The following is a 16,208-nucleotide window of genomic DNA, read 5'->3' on the forward strand; positions in this document are numbered from 1 at the left end:
GCTGAGTTAACTGTTAGATCTGACTTGACAGTCAGAAAGAGTAATGCACAGGAGTGGATCTCTCAGTCAGTGACTATAATGAAAATTGTTGGCTTGTTTACTTGTGTAACATGTCCATGAGATGAGAGAGGCTCCAATTTCCACTGAGAAATGATAGGAGCTATGTGCATTGCACTGGTATGACAGCTAGGGCATACAAGGATGCCATTGCAAAGGGTAAAATAGGGCATTGCCCCTTCCATATGAATTCTGCCCCCTCATGCAATATTCCTTCAGTCCCCAAATTGCTAGCACTGCAGTAACATAAAACTTCAGCTGAGCATTTCAAAATGTGGTTGAGGCATCCAAAGAAAAGAGGCAGGCAAATTGCACAAGGGGATGTGAACGCGGCCAATAGAAGCGTTCCAGGTGAGAAATATTTTCCATGGTGATAGAATCCAAAGATATAGCTGTGTTAGTCTGTAGAATCAGTATGTAGAGACATAATAATAATAATAATAATAATAATAATAATAATAATAATAATAATAATAATAATTTTTATTTATATCCCTCCTCTCCCTACGGATCAAGGTGGGTTACAGAAAACAAATACATTATACCTTTAAAATTCAGGACAATCCCCTACCCTCAACCTCCCTCCCTACCCTAAAAACATAACAAAATAAATACAACAACCATATAAAATACTAATTCAAATTAATTAAATTTAAAATACTTGAGGCGAGACATTTTTCATGGGGTTGACAAGAGCTATCAATAGATTTAAGATTACTTCATCAGATGCATCTGAGGAAATAGACTTTAGTCTACGAAAGCTCAGGCTGCCAACTTCTTTCTTTCAGTTAGTCTCAAAGGTGCTACAACATCTCTCTACGTATTTTCAATGTGTGCATCTACATGGTAGAAATTGCAGATTGACACCACTTTAAGTGCTGTAGCTCCATCCTATGGAATCCTGGGTAGCTTTACCAGGTCTCTGCCTTCTCAAAACTACCAATCCCAGGATTCTGTAGGATGGAGCCTTGGCAGTTAAAGTGGTGTCAAACTGTATTATTTCTACAGTGTAGATGCACCCTACATCTCACTCTAAGATATGCTGGGAATTTGGGGACTGGAAGAAATTTTCATTGGAGAGGCAGGATTCTTATTGAGGAGTCAATGCCTTCATTTTGACCATTTTGTAGCCAAACCCCATGCCAATCCATTTAATGGAAGAGACAAAAACTGTCTGGCATAGACTGAGCCAGTTCAGTGGAGATATTGCCTGACTGTTGGAGGAAAGGGGGAAATCATCAGAGGAATGGAGTAAAGTGGTTGGAGTCCTGAGCAGCTGCTTTCCATGCGCCAACATTTTGTTGCAGTTCCCACATGTGCAGCATAACTTTAAGGCCAGGAGCCTTACTCAGCTCCAAAGGAATCTGGTTCTATGTAAAGCAAATGGGGGAAATACAACTCATCTCATTCAGCTGTTAAAGAATTTCCAGCCATTTCCACAATACAAACCAGAGTGCCATAAACGCTGGCGCAATCAGGAAAAATAGATACTTGAAATTTTCTGCAAAGTAGTAAAACGGCACCCTCTTGTACCATCAGAAAGCTGTGTACATTTGCTGCGGAAAGAGCTGGGGTGTTTGAACCCTATGACAGAGAGAGAAAATGTTTGCCTGCGAACTGCCATGCGATACAGATAATCTCAACAACCGCACAAATGGCCTATAAATGGAAGAACCTGGTACTGAATGAAAAATCCCTGTGATCCTTAAAAGTAACTTAGGACAGCAGGGGCTACGATACCAGCAGAGCAATTCACATTTTAAATAACACAATGGCATGTGTAGAAGACTGCTTTCACAGTAATCTCTGGATGATGGTGGTTTTCTTTTAAAGTTAAGATTTAGCTACTCTGGAATTAGCCACCTTATCATGCAATCCTCATCAGGGGCCCATGTCAGGAGGACAGTGAATATACATCAGACTTACGTACTTACTTACTTACATCAGGTTTTCAACCTGGCTTCAAGGTGGTGAACTCTATTCCTAGCACCCTGGACATCTCCCTTGAAGGTAGTGAAATCCTGGAATGGATCTGCTGTCCCCTTGACATGGGAACCATCAGACAGCATTAGTCCTCATGAAATACTCAGAAGCAGAACTTGATTGAACTTTGCTTGAACACAGAATGCTGGACATTGGCTTGATCCAGAAGGGCCTTTAATGGCTTGAATCTTCTTTGCTAGTCCCAAGTATAGCTGATGTCATGGTCCCAAGTATAGTTGGCTAGTCCCCAACTCATGGCGATCCTGTGGATGAGACATCTCCAAGACCCTCTGTCCTCCACTGCTGTACTCAGGTCCTGCAAATTCATACTTTTGACCTCCTGAATTGATTCTATCCATCTAGCTTGTGGTCTTCCTCTCTTTCTACTACCATCTACCTTTTTTAGCATCGTTGTCTTTTCTAGTGAATCATGTCTTCTCATGTTGTGACCAAAGTGCAAGACCTTCAATCTTGGGTTCCAAGAAGTGTAAAGCTACTGAATGAATAGTTGCGATGGTGAGCCAAGACATTTTTGATAGCCTCAACTGGAAAACATGATCATGCTAGTGAAGCTGAAGGCCAAAGAGGGAGACCATAACATATATGGATTCACTCAGTCAGGGAAGCCACAGTCCTGTGTTTGCCCGACATTAGCAGGGTTGTCAATAACAAGATACAGTGGAAGTCCCTCATTTATATGGTCACTATATATCAAAGCCACCTTGATGACAATTACCAAGAAGCAAAAGAAGAGCCAACACACAACTGAACCCCATTGATTCAGTGGGTCTCCTCTAGTTGAGACTATCAATAGGACTTGGACCACTGAATTATGTGATAAAAGGTAAAAGACTACTGTCTGAGAATTTAGGATGGGTACAGTGTTGGTCAAAATATTTAAACAGCCAGATGGGGACATCTTGCAACCAAAATGGTGAAAGATCTGTAAACCATACCCTCGCCTGGAATACTGCGTCCAGTTCTGAGCACCACAAGTCAAAACAGATGTTGACAAGCTGGAACATGTCCAGAGGAGGGCAACCAAAATGACGAAGGGTCTGGAAACTGTGAAGCCCTATGCAGAGTGGCTTAGGGAGCAGGATATGTTTAGCCTGGAGAAGAGATGTTTAAGAGGTGATATGATAGCCCTGTTTAAGTATTTGAAGAGATGCTATACTGAAGATGGGGCACACTTGTTTTCTGCTGCACCAAAGACATGTGGAGCAATGGTTCAAGCTACAGGAAAAGAGATTCCACCTCAACATTGGGAAGAATTTCCTGACAGTATGAACTGTTCAACAGTGGGATATGCTGCCTTGGAGTGTTGTGGAGTCTCCTTCTTTGGGGTTTTTTAAACAGGCTGGATGGACATCTGTCAAGAGTGATTTGACTATGTATTCTGCATGGCAGAATGGGCTTGAATGGCTTTTGGGGTCTCCTCCAACTCTATGATTCTATGACCTTCTTATGTTCAAGTCACTCTGCACAGTGATTGTTTCAGGGATAAAACGGATCACCTACAGATGCAACCCTGGAGCTTCTTGGAGGAAGGTGGATAATACCCTGAGCATCTTCTCAGCAGTAACAACAATTCTTCAATATTTTTTTTCAAAAGTTTAGAATGCTTCTTTTTCCAAGCAAAGCTCTTTAGCATTCTTCTCTCTTCTTCTCAAAAACTCAAAAAGACTAAAAAATAAAAACAAAAATCACCGCTCAGGTCTGCAACTTGCCACAGACGAACTCCCTGTCGAAGCCAGAGTGCTTTAGTAAATTGGAAGAAAATTGGTTTTGATTTAACAAAGTTATGAGGGTTTGGAAATTGCGCACTTAGCATGCACATGAGTTAACCGCCTTTGTGCTGCCTTAGCCTTGCATTAGCATATTCCTTTGGCCATTTAATTAAGTAAGTGTTGCAAATTGTTTTCTCGTTAATTATTTCAGCTATGGACATTATTATTTTCCCTTTCGGAAAGCAGAGTCTGTTTCGGAGGGTTAATAGTCCTGCAAACGCAACGTTCCCCCCCTCCTTGCAATGGTTCGGTGCTGTTGATAAGGTTCCATCTGCCATTGTTCCAACGCACCCAACGCGTCCATTTATAATTGGAAACATCCTGTAGCAAATAATCTCCTGAAGCACTGATATGAGATCCCAGACGGTAATATTCTCTCTTCCCTCTGTGGCTAATTTCACAAAAAGACCCGCTGACAGCTAGTATTTAACAAAAAATCTATCTTTAGAGATGTGGCAGGGGAAGGCGGTCTGTTTCCTGCAGGCGAAGCCGCCGAGATAAAAACAAGATGCGTGGAGAAGCGTGCAAAAATCGTAGATTAGGCAGACATCAACATTCAGAATCATAGGTCTGGGAAGCAATGCGTACTCAGAGAGGTAACATCTGTTGAGTTTGGTGAGACACACTCCCTTGCCGTCATGTCTGTCATTACAGCCAATACTCACTGGGATGGCGTGCTAATCCAGAATAATCCAGTTTTAATCTAATCATTGATTAATCCAGTCTTAATCTGAAGCAACCGAGAGCTTGGAAGCATTACTGATCTTGCTGGCTGAGGGATCTGGGAAGTTGTAATCTAGGAAAATAACTTCTTTCAGCCCGGGAAAGCCAAGGAGTCACCACCACGTAAGAAAATGGTCACGGTGACCATTGGAGCAGATGATGTAACATTTTATCACTACCTAGCATTAAGACATGGGAGTTAAAGTGATGTCAAACTGCATTATTTCAGAAATGCAGATGCAGCCCAAGATGATATGTGAGCAGTGTTTTTTCCTTGCAGTTGTGATATTCCTTTAAAGATGATTCTGAGTCTCTCCTTTTCCAGGACAGCTGTTGGCTTCCACTTTATGGGCATGATGAATCCACATCGGATTTCATTGCTGAGGTGCTGGACTCTACTGCTGTGTGCCATCAAGTCCACTTTGACTTCTAAGAATCCTATGGAGGCAAAGAAGATATTGAACAGTTCTACCATTTCTGTGTTAGCATTTGTTCCTCTGCTCTATGCAGTGACCCTACCATCTCCTTGTTCTTCCTTTTCATACGGACATAACCCAAAATGGCTCTAGGACCCATTCATTTGTCTTTTTAACAGTATCCGTAGAACTCTTCTCCAGCATCACATTTCAAATGAACTGATTTTCTGCCTCAAAGCTTTCTTCACTGTCCAGCTATTGCGACCATGCATAGAAATCAGAAATACAATGCTCTGGATTATTATTCTGACTTGGTATTTATATCTCCATTAAAGTCCATAATCAAACCCAGAATGAATTCGCTGTACCTCTGCCACCAGCCAGCATTATTCCAGTCCCTTGGCTCTAGAATTTACATATGTAAAAAGTGTTGCATGCCTCTCCATCTCTCTGAGCTATGCAAGTTGGCTTCCATTACTTTCCTCTGAATGAGAGATTACTGGATACTAGGGGTGTGCTGGTGGTTTAGTGCTGTTTTATTTCTGCTTTAGTTAAACATGTGCAAGTGGAACAGCAGGCACCTTTTCCAAGCAATAGCACCACTACCACACATCAGTCTTACAATATGTTATCAACTGTTCAAAATAGACCGCAACAACAGCAGCATGTGTCACAACAGCTGCGTCCCACATGATGCTTTAGCATTTATATGCATGCCTTGACGTGACTGAGCAGTAGGGATGGGTTGAATTTCCAAATGTTGGGGACGTAAAATGATTTTGGGGTATAAGAATGTTCCATAATTCACAGAATTCTTCACAAATTCTGTGGAAAGAACCTGAGATTTGCAAAATTCAAAGGTAGGGAAAGGAAAAAACAGTATAGATCTTTAAAATCTGACTTTGAACCTCTGTGTTATAAACTGTGTTTGTGATGCTCAGTTAAGGTACGCACCTTTTTCTTTTCCCACAATGTTTAACCATCCCAAGGTAAGTAGATAGAAGGTGGTCCCTTCCATGTTGAGAATAGCTGTCCCTACTGAATTTGACCAAGACGGGTTTAAAGCTGTGAGGTTCATCCTTTGGATAAGAACGTCCAATAACTAGCACATTGCTTCATAACCAGAATGGAAAGGACTTGTGTGGTTTTTAAAACCGCATGTTTGAGAAACTTACAAATTTATCCATCCATAATGTATACTGCAGATGATGCAACTGCCCTTCCCACACTGAAAGATGTAAATTCTTGAAACCTTGGGAGAAGCAGCCAAGTCCTCAAGAGAGACAACTCAGAGTTCACACTAACAAAACAGAACAAGGTATCGGTGCAAGAACAGCGACAAATTGAATGAGACTTGTAGTAATGGATGAAGCATTGCTGTTCAGGATTCCAGCCAGCTGCCAGCCATCCTCTCTGCAATGATGTTAGCTGCCTCAATCTTATTGAAGAGACGGGATAGAAATAAATATTACTATTATTATTATTATTATTACTTTCATAACTCCAGTCCATTCCTCTCTGATTTTTCCATCCACCCCTTACATTGTCAACCAGCAATTCCAGGGCTTCTGAGCATGTTCAAACCTCATTGTTTTATGGAATTGGCCCTCCCAGCAAATGCCCCACTCCCCAATTTTAAGTTCACACAGAGTCATAACATCTCAGAGTTAGAAAGGATTGCAAGAGCCACGTGATCCAATCCCTTGCCTTGCAGGAATATCAAAAGCTTTCCTGAAAGATGGCCATCCAACTTCTGTTTACAGACCAAGAAAAGTGGAGACACCTCCACTCTCCAAGGCAATCCATTCCACAATTCTTACCATAAAGGGGTTCTTCCTAATGTTTAGGGGGAAATCTCTTTCCTTGTAATGTGAATCCATTGGTTCACGTAGTAGTTTCTAGAGCAAAAGAAAAGTGGCTCCATCTTCTATTTGACATCCCTTCAGACGTTTAAAGATAGCTGTCATGTCACCTCTCCGTTCTTGGCCCCATAAGAATCCACATTGGACTATTAGAGTCCAGGGATAGTACTTTTTTGTTTTTAGACTCCCAGCTATCTTGGAAAGTCTAGGAGCTAGCAGTCCAAAAAGTAATTTTTAAAAGTCCTGCTGTTAATGTATAGCATAGCAAAATAGCAAAACAGCCTTTAGTAAAGTAAAGGCAACTGGAGCGTATGGAGCACATCTATTAAATGCTGACATGAAGAAACCAATTGGACTTGCACACTGAGTTTGCATGCGATTTCCCCTGGTTTGTCCTCTCTCCTTCCTCTCTGCTGCAGCTTCCTATTTCTCCCCTAAAGCATCAGCACTTTTTACAGCATTGGCTCTCTTGTCCTGCCCCCCTTTCTTTCAATAAATTCCTCAGTTGGACTTTCCATATAACCCAAGGGCTGCTTTTGAGTTTACTCTGCTATTTCCCATCTTACCATCGTCACAATGCCTCCCCGCTACCTCCAGCCTTTCCCAAGCCCTAATAAAGATTTCTCAAACAAAATGCTAATGCTGGATTATTCAGGTAATCTTGGCCAGATACTTTCCTTGGTACTGCAGCTTATAAATAATGAATTAGGCCTTTACTTATTATTTCTCCTGCCCTTTAGGTTCACCCCAAGGCTTGGGGAGGAATACAGATTTAAAGGCAATGAGATCCATTTATTAATATCCGTCTCCGCCAAACCCACACCGGAGGGGACATCTTTCCCTCAGGCCTGCCACACTATCGTGAAAATGGTCAGGATGTTACAGGTTTAATAACAAAATGCTAGTCTAGGTTTCGCACGCTGAGCTCTGAAACTGAATCTGAAAAAGCTGAAGTGCACATAAAGCAGAGATACAAAAATAGAGGTGCCACTATGGCTCTCTCTAACATTTTTGAATGCTTATGAAATGGACACCACTCTCCAGCTTCCTCTGTACAATGGGCCCTTGGTATCCACTGAGATTTGATTCCAGGATCCCCTGTGGATACCAAAATCCATAGGATGATCAAATCTCATTATATACAATGACACAGTAAAATGGCAAAAATCAAGGTTTGCTTTTTGGAATGTACAGTAGGCCCTTCTGGACCCTCCCACGAAAGGAAAATCCCATGTATGGTGGATGCTCATTAAAAATAAGGAGACTCGTGCACACAGTGTGGTGCAGCGCATGCGCCACAAGTGCACACCCCATTACTTCTTCCGGGGCATGCCATGGCTTCTTCCGGGGCGGCTTTCAGCGTATGCTGAAACCATGTATATCATGCCCGCGTATGATGCAGGCGTACTGTATATATTTAAATATTTTCAAGCCATGGCTGCTTGAACCCATGGATAAAGAATCCATGAATAGGGAGGGTTGACTGTAGAACCTTTTCAATACGCCACAGCCCTACCCTATGTTTCCAAATGCATTGTATTTCTAAATGCTCAGCTGAAGGTTTAAGTTACAGCAAGGCTAGAAATTTATGGTCTGGTGGAATATTTCACCAGTGAAAGCAGAATTCTTATTTGGGAGGACAATGTCCTCATTTTTGCTCTCTTCTCCCCATAACTACACTCCTGGTTCAGTCTTGCGGTTACATCTCAGAGGGATTCATTATGATACATTCACACTCCAGTTCCATGTTTCAGAGTCATGTCCACATGCAGAGAAATACTCTCTTTAAGTCTCCCTTCAGAAAAATTTAATCACCTTAGAGCCATTGAATGATGAAGGGGAGAAACTGGGAACTAAGGAAGGGAAGTTAAGTCTATTCTCTCTCATGTTAATCAATGGCAAGGAATCAGGACCGTGGACAGCGAGCCAAATCTAGAGTCAAATCTACTTGGTCATTTTAAGTTCTCTTTGCAGCATTAAAAGACAGGCCCAAGCACAGCTTAGTGAACCATATAGCCACCTTTAAAATTGCTTTCATCCATGTTTTCCTCTCCCCGTCTCTACCTAAAATCCTGATGCAAAAAGAATATGTTTTGCAGGAGGCAGCTGAGTGAAGGAATTCATTGTATCCGAATGCTGCAGGTGTTTTGTGTCTGGCTGCCTCCCCAGAGACTGGTCCAACAGACCCTCATGTTGTAAACCGCAACATTTCCAGCTTATTCGTCTGTTCTTTGCGCAGACTGGGATACTGACTGTAACCGTATTGATTGTCAATCGAAAACTTTTCATGCTCATGCGCTGTTGTTTACCAGGAGCTCACACCGAACCAAAGTTATAAAACCTTGGCTGTAAGCAATAAAGTGGCCCTTGTTGCAAACAACAAGCTGTTGCATGTCTGGGTTTCTCTTGGAAGTCCCACTTTGATCAACAGTAATTATTTTAGTTTTAAAAACTTTAGTTTTTATTCCCCCCCAAAAAAAAGGCATCCTTTAACATTACATGTTTGCCATTACAATTGGTTTTTACATAAGAATTCTTCCTCATATACATATTTAATCATGAAAAAATCTATATATACCAAAACCTATTTTAGAAATTGAAATTGAAATATTTATGTTAGTCTCTGTTCTTCCCTCTTCCCCCTTCAATCATATCTTCTAAAATGACTTCCATATGTCTCTCCATTCAGTGTAAACTAGATTATTTAATCTCATTTACTTCTCTGAAACTGAGGAAGATACACGTCTTTTCAGCTATTAGTGCTTACTTATTGTTCAGTTGAAAGTTTGTGTTTTCTGTTACTTTTTTTAATGGTTAAATCAACAATAATCCTTTGTCTATAAGTAAGCCCCTTCCTTGGCTGGTTCAAGGTCCACCTACAATATCTCACTCCTAAGAGGAACCCAATGGGATTCTTAGCTTCCATAATTCACTCAAAAGCATCACATGGAACAGGTTACTCCTTTCCACACACAGGTTGGAAGACAGTTTCTGGGATTCTTTTTGAGACTTTGAGATAGGCTATTCTAAACCACAGCTCCATTGTGCCTTGATGGCTGGTGAGAAGCCCTCATAGGATCATAGAGTTGGAAGACACTCCAAGGGCCATCCAATCCAAACCAATTACACCAGTGGTTCTCAATCGATGGATCGCAACTCCTTTGGAGATCAAATCACCTAAGACCATTGGAAAACATTAGCAAAATTACAGTTATGAAGTAGCAGCAAAAATAATTTTATGGTTGAGGGTCACCACAACATGAGGAACTGTATTAAAGGGCCGCAGCACTAGGAAGGTTGAGAACCACTGCATTATGCCATGCAGGAAGACACCATCAAAGCACTCCTAACAGATGTCCATTCACTCTCTGTTTAAAAACCTCCAAAAAAGGAGACTTCATCACCTTCCACCTAAGCGTATTCTATCGTCAAATAGGTCTTACCATCAAGACGTTCTTATGACCACATTATGTGTATTCTTTGACACTTTAATAGTATTGTTTTTACTTTGTTATAGTCATATTTGTATTAACTTTATAATCTTGTTTGTGGTTCTAGATTGTGCACCATAGGCAGGCTTTTGTTTCTATTTTGGATTGTTGTTTTCTCTCCTTTGCAAAGCACTATGTAAAGCCTATGGCGCTATACAAATAAACATCATAATAATAATAATGTTTAGGTGGAATCTTGTTTCCTGTAGTTTGAATCCATTGCTCCAGGTCCTAGTCTCTGGAGCAGAAGAAAACAAGCTTGTGTTATCTTCAATATGGCATCCTTTCAAATGTTTAAACATGGCTATCATATCACCTCTTAACCTTCTCTACTCCAGGCTAAATATACTACTCCAGCTCCCTAAGACGCTTGGCGATGCCTAAATCTTTCACCATTTTCGTTGCCCTGCTCTGGACACACTCCAGTCTGTCAACATCCTTATTTGATTTACGGTGCCCAGAACTAGACACAATATTTCAGGGGAGGTCTGGCCAAAGCAGAATAGGGTGATACTATTACTTAGGGAGTGATGGATATGGAATAAAATTAATAGTAGTAGTGTTGGTATTAGTATTTCCGTGATCTTCAGTAGAGTGACTTCTGTTGCCCTGTTGACTCAAATCCACATGCTCTTGCAATGGATTATAGAAGAAGTAGTAGAGTAGATCTTGGAAGTAATTTGTCGAAATTATTTATTATTGCAAAATTTGGGGGCTAACATTTTCTGGCCGAAATCAAATTGTTACAGTACTCCCCTTTATTCTTCTGAATCCTTAAGAAGTTTTAGCAAGTGTGTGGAATCAGCTTGTCAACTGTAGTTGGGAGGATCAATTGGATTTATGGGAGGATCAATTGGATTTATATCTCAGTGACCAAGTTCAGGTTCATTCTTTTACTTGTGAAGGGCCAACAACGTTAATTTTTGAAGGACAGTTAACATTTGACGTTATTTTAATTCGTCATTTCAGGGGGGAATAATTTGGAGGGTTAGCCGTTTTTAGTTGTTTTAAATCACTCCCTAATTTCACAGTTTAACGACGGGTGATTTTGTGAGTGATTAACACCAAGCATTCATTTTATAACTTTACTCTTAACAATTTAATGCGAGCCAAAAGAAATCTAACAATTTAATGTCAATATTTTAGTACGAATGGTCACATTTCCAAACTGTGATTTGGAGGAAATCTTGGGAGCCATGTCATTCAATGCTGCGCATGGTTTGCAGATCCCTTTTCCTTTCTGCCACATCTAAATGGCTCTTTCTGTTCAGCTATTATTAAATTTAAAAAATAATTTTCGATTTAGAGGAGGAATGCCATCTCATTTGTGAGTAATAAGAGATGTTAAGTACCATGATAAAATATATACAGAATGAGTTGGCTTGTAAAACTGCAGGCTATAGAGTGGTGAAATCCAAAAGAATTTAAAAACTCTGCACATGATCAATCAGCACATTCAGAGCCAACAAATATTGATCAGCTTTTCTCAAAATCATCACAGAAATCCTGCAGATTAAATGAAAGAGAGAACCAAAAGCCTGGACTGGATGGCCCTTGCGGTCTCTTCCAACTCTACGATTCTATGATTCTATGAATGATAGACAAGAAATGTGATAATGAATTTGGAACAATTCTATATTATGTGATCTCGTCACCAAGGATTTTATACGCAAGAAGAGGGAAGGAGATGGAAATCCCGGATATTTGGGAATGAAAAATGAAGCTTTACAACTGGATGGAATGTGACAAGTTAACACTACTGTGTGTGTTTCCACTCCTCAATATTTCCATCTCCAGGGTCCGTATTTACAAGAGTGAGCATTCAAAAAATATAGCCTCCCTGGAGCTTGCAATCTGAAACGATGCAGCCAAAAACTGGACCCACGTCCTTCTGCATAAAGGATAGAAATGGTTTGCCTTGAGGTGCCATTTTGTCCATCACAGTCAAAGTTTTCGTATTCTCATTTTACCTGGCTTCACTTCAGGCTCTCAGACGCTCTCCCTGTCCGAATACAGGTTTGTAAGGCATTTTGCAAATTAGCAATGCTAGATCGGAATGATCTATTCTGCCACCGAGTTCAAAAAGCATCTTTGTCTCTCAGTGGCAGCGAAGAGGGAAGCTAGCCAATTGGGTTTGGGATATTTCTCTTTTTAATTTCTAACCATTAAGTGTTTGTGCAACCCAGCTGAGCGTCTTTTGGATAAAGCTTTCCAGCGACGTTGCCTTTTTATACAGAAACAATTACTAAAGCAATTTCACCTGGAGTTAGTGTCCACGCAGCCCATCTGCACAGAAACTGCCAGGAGATTTATGTCTGAAAGGGACATAATTTCTGTTATCTTCAGCATTAAACTCAATGATGGAAAATCCCATTGCCAGAGTCCAAAAATCAATTTCAATAAGAGGCATACCAACGAGTCCAATTGCATGGAAGGGCTGGCGAGGTGATGGGGCATGAAAAGGAGAAAAACCACAATACATAAGCCAGTCATGCCCAGTAACAAACACCCCTGGTCTTGGCTTGCCTGGATAAAAAGAATCAGGTAATGTGTTTGCCTGGAATGGAACCACTTATAAAATCTTTGCACTTATTGCTATTTAATGACGCCTCATCCATGTTCAAGCACTAGGCACACCTTACATAAATTCTGTCTCTCTGGGCATGTCTACATGGACCAAATGAACCTTGTTACAACCTGCATTATGACTCTGGAGACCAGAGTTTGAATCTCCACTCAGCCATTAAACCCACTAGATGACCTTAGACAAGTCACACTTTCTCAGCCTCAGAGGAGAGCAATAGCAAATCTCCTTTGCACAATGCTTGCCGAGAAACCCCTGTGATCGATTTATCTTAGGGTCACCATAAGTCAGAAACACAACAACAACAAACAGCGGAGGAGAGGGAATACCAGCTTTTATATGGAATGCAGAATCATCTTGATGGTAATCTCAGCTTTCACTTACAAAGTAGCGCTCTTAAATCCAAGCAAAAAGTGTGTGCTTGGAACTGTTGGAATGTAGGAAAATCAAAGGAGCTGGAGGTTTTGCTGAATGATACAGATCGTTTCAAGATTCACCTTGACATTTGGGACAGATTAAGCCACAGTCCTATCTGATGCATAATTCCTCAGAAGTAAGTTTCACTGACCACAGTGAAATTTATGCCCAAGTCAATGTGCACATGATTGAATCTTAATTGCCCTTTCATTAATAATGGGAATGGTCGTGTCCTCTTTCTCTAAGCTAAGAGAAGGTCATTCTGATAGATTATCTTCCATTAAACGTAAAGCTCCAGAGTAAGATAGTACGGTGGCCAGTACTTTGATATAAGTAGGACACACAGCCAGTGCACTTGTTGCAGCCTCTGGACTGACTTTAAAGGGAGCCCTACCTAGAATGTATTGCAACAATCCAGGCTGATGTTTATCAAGTCTTGGACCATGGTACCCAAACTGTTCCTCTCTCCAAATAAGTTCTTTCTTCAAAAACTGGGAAATCAATCAATGCCAATCAAAGGTATTCCACACTACGAGCTTCTGCAGTGATGGTTCATGGACCAAGGAGTAGGGAATTATCACATCCAGTCCTGAAAAACACCAAAATCAAGACTCAAGACAAGCAAAAGAACACCACCCAGGCTCAAGGAGTTTCTTTTCCAGATTATGGATTATCAGTTAAATAGAAAAAAATCCCCTTCGAATATCCCCTACACAACACACCTCCAGGCTGCGCCATTCAACACAGTACAACACACAAACTATATGCACCATTAACATTAAAAGACATAGCCGTGTTAGTCTGTACAGTCAGTGCGTAGAGAAATCTTGTAGCACCTTTGAGACTAACTGAAAGAAAGAAACTGGTAGCGTGAGTTTTCGTAGACTTCAGTCTTCTTCCTCCAAATGGATCTGAGGAAGTAGACTGAAGTCTGGGAAAGTTCATGCTGCCAATTTCTTTCTTTCTCAAAGGTGCTACAAGATCCTCCATTAACATGTAAACCACTCCCTCCCAAAACAAGGGTCCTACAGGTATATATACTCCAAACACTTCAATGCCACCGCTGAAGATGCCAGCTGCGGATGCCGGCAAGGCATCAGGAATAAATTCTTCCAGAACGCAGCCACACAGCCCTAAAATCCCACAGAAAACTATGGATGCTAGCCAAGAAAGCCTTTGTCTTCACAAATCTACCTATCTTCCAATCTTGAGAACCACTGACACAAGGACAGCTATCTCGTATACTCCAACATAGCTTAGTACATGTGGAACTACATGACTGCTAACCATTCACCAACCTGTGGAGCTACCACAGAGTTGCTGCACCACCACCGCCCATAGTCATTCTGTGCCCAGTGAGAATGGTTAAGTGTTGGAGAATCTTTCTCTGAAGATGCCAGCCACAGATGCTGGTGAAATGTCAGGAATAAACTCTTCTAGAACATGGCCACATAGCCTGAAAAAGCCACAAAAAAACTATGTTGAAGAAGCATCTGGCTATGTTCTTATAATCAGAGGCAAAATGATTGCATCTTCTACTGGGGTCTGCTGGAGTCCTTCAGAGGTCTCAAAAGCAGATGATGCTTCAGAGGTCTCAAAAGCAGACATCACATCTGGTTAGGGAAGTAAAGTTGTGCATGCAGTGTCATTGGACATTATCAGACAAGGGAAATTGGAAGTATAATGCAATGACAATCCGAACACAATCATGGGGTTTAACGTTATTGCGTGATAGACTACCACATGCAATTTCGGGCAATAGGAAGTCAGTCCGGACACAATCATGGAGTTTCACATTATTATGCGAGAGGTGATCACACGCAATTTTGGGCAATGGCAAGCTATTTTGGGGCAATGGGAAGTCAGTTTGACTGCAATTCGAATTCATGTAAATTCGCTGAACATGTGAATGCGTTCTGGCCCTACTTTCTTTTCATTCAAAATTAAGAGAAATTCCTCCCATGTGATAAACTTGATTGTGCATGTAAGGGCTCATCAATTGTGCATACCATTCTGCATTTGACTGCCCAACTTTGGTATCCAACCCAAGGGGAGGTGTAGCACATTCAGTTTGTATAACATTGAATGTGGCGATTCACACAATGCCAGTCCAATGTAGGAGCTTGGCTTACACACAGAGTGGCCCATGGCCTAATGTGAATTACAACTAGAGCAGGCTCATTGAATTAGTTGGACAATCAAATTCACAACGGTATGCACAACTGATGGATCTTTACATGCAGAATGACACTGCATGCACAACTCTACTTGCCTAACCAGATGTGAAGTCTGCTTTTGAGACCTTCAAAGGACCCCAGCAGACCCCAATGGAAGATGCAATCATTTTGCATCTGACTATAGAACATAGCAGGATGCTTCTCAATCACTTCACTATTCTCACTAGGATTTATCTATGTGTTGACTCAGCATTCGATAACTTGATTCTATGATCTCCTCTTGTAGGAATCAAGCTAACTTCACCTAGAATAAAAGCTGGGTTGGGGGGAGGGATCAACATCTGGCAAACATGGAGAAAGTCCTGTTTTCTGCTATACCTAGCAAAAGCACCGTCCCACCCGGACCTTGTGAGAGGACAAGGCCAGCTTCACTCCCACCAACTCTGTGGAAGAGAATTAGCAATTTCCCTGCTCATTCTCTGCCTGGCATATCTGCCAAAGCTCCTCTTTTGAATTTCCATTAAAAATAATAATACATTCCGTTCCACTTCAGCAGGTCCCCTCATTTCTCCTGCCCACTTTCCGATTCAGACTCCATGAGGCTTCCTTCTCTTTTTTTTCTTTTCTCTTTCTTCCCCTCCTTCCCAGCACCGTAATCATTTTAAACTCTCTTTTTTCCCCTCACTCCATTATTTGGGCAATTGTGGG

The sequence above is a fragment of the Sceloporus undulatus genome, chromosome 6 (genome assembly GCF_019175285.1).
Source record: "Sceloporus undulatus isolate JIND9_A2432 ecotype Alabama chromosome 6, SceUnd_v1.1, whole genome shotgun sequence".
Classification (NCBI taxonomy): domain Eukaryota; kingdom Metazoa; phylum Chordata; class Lepidosauria; order Squamata; family Phrynosomatidae; genus Sceloporus; species Sceloporus undulatus.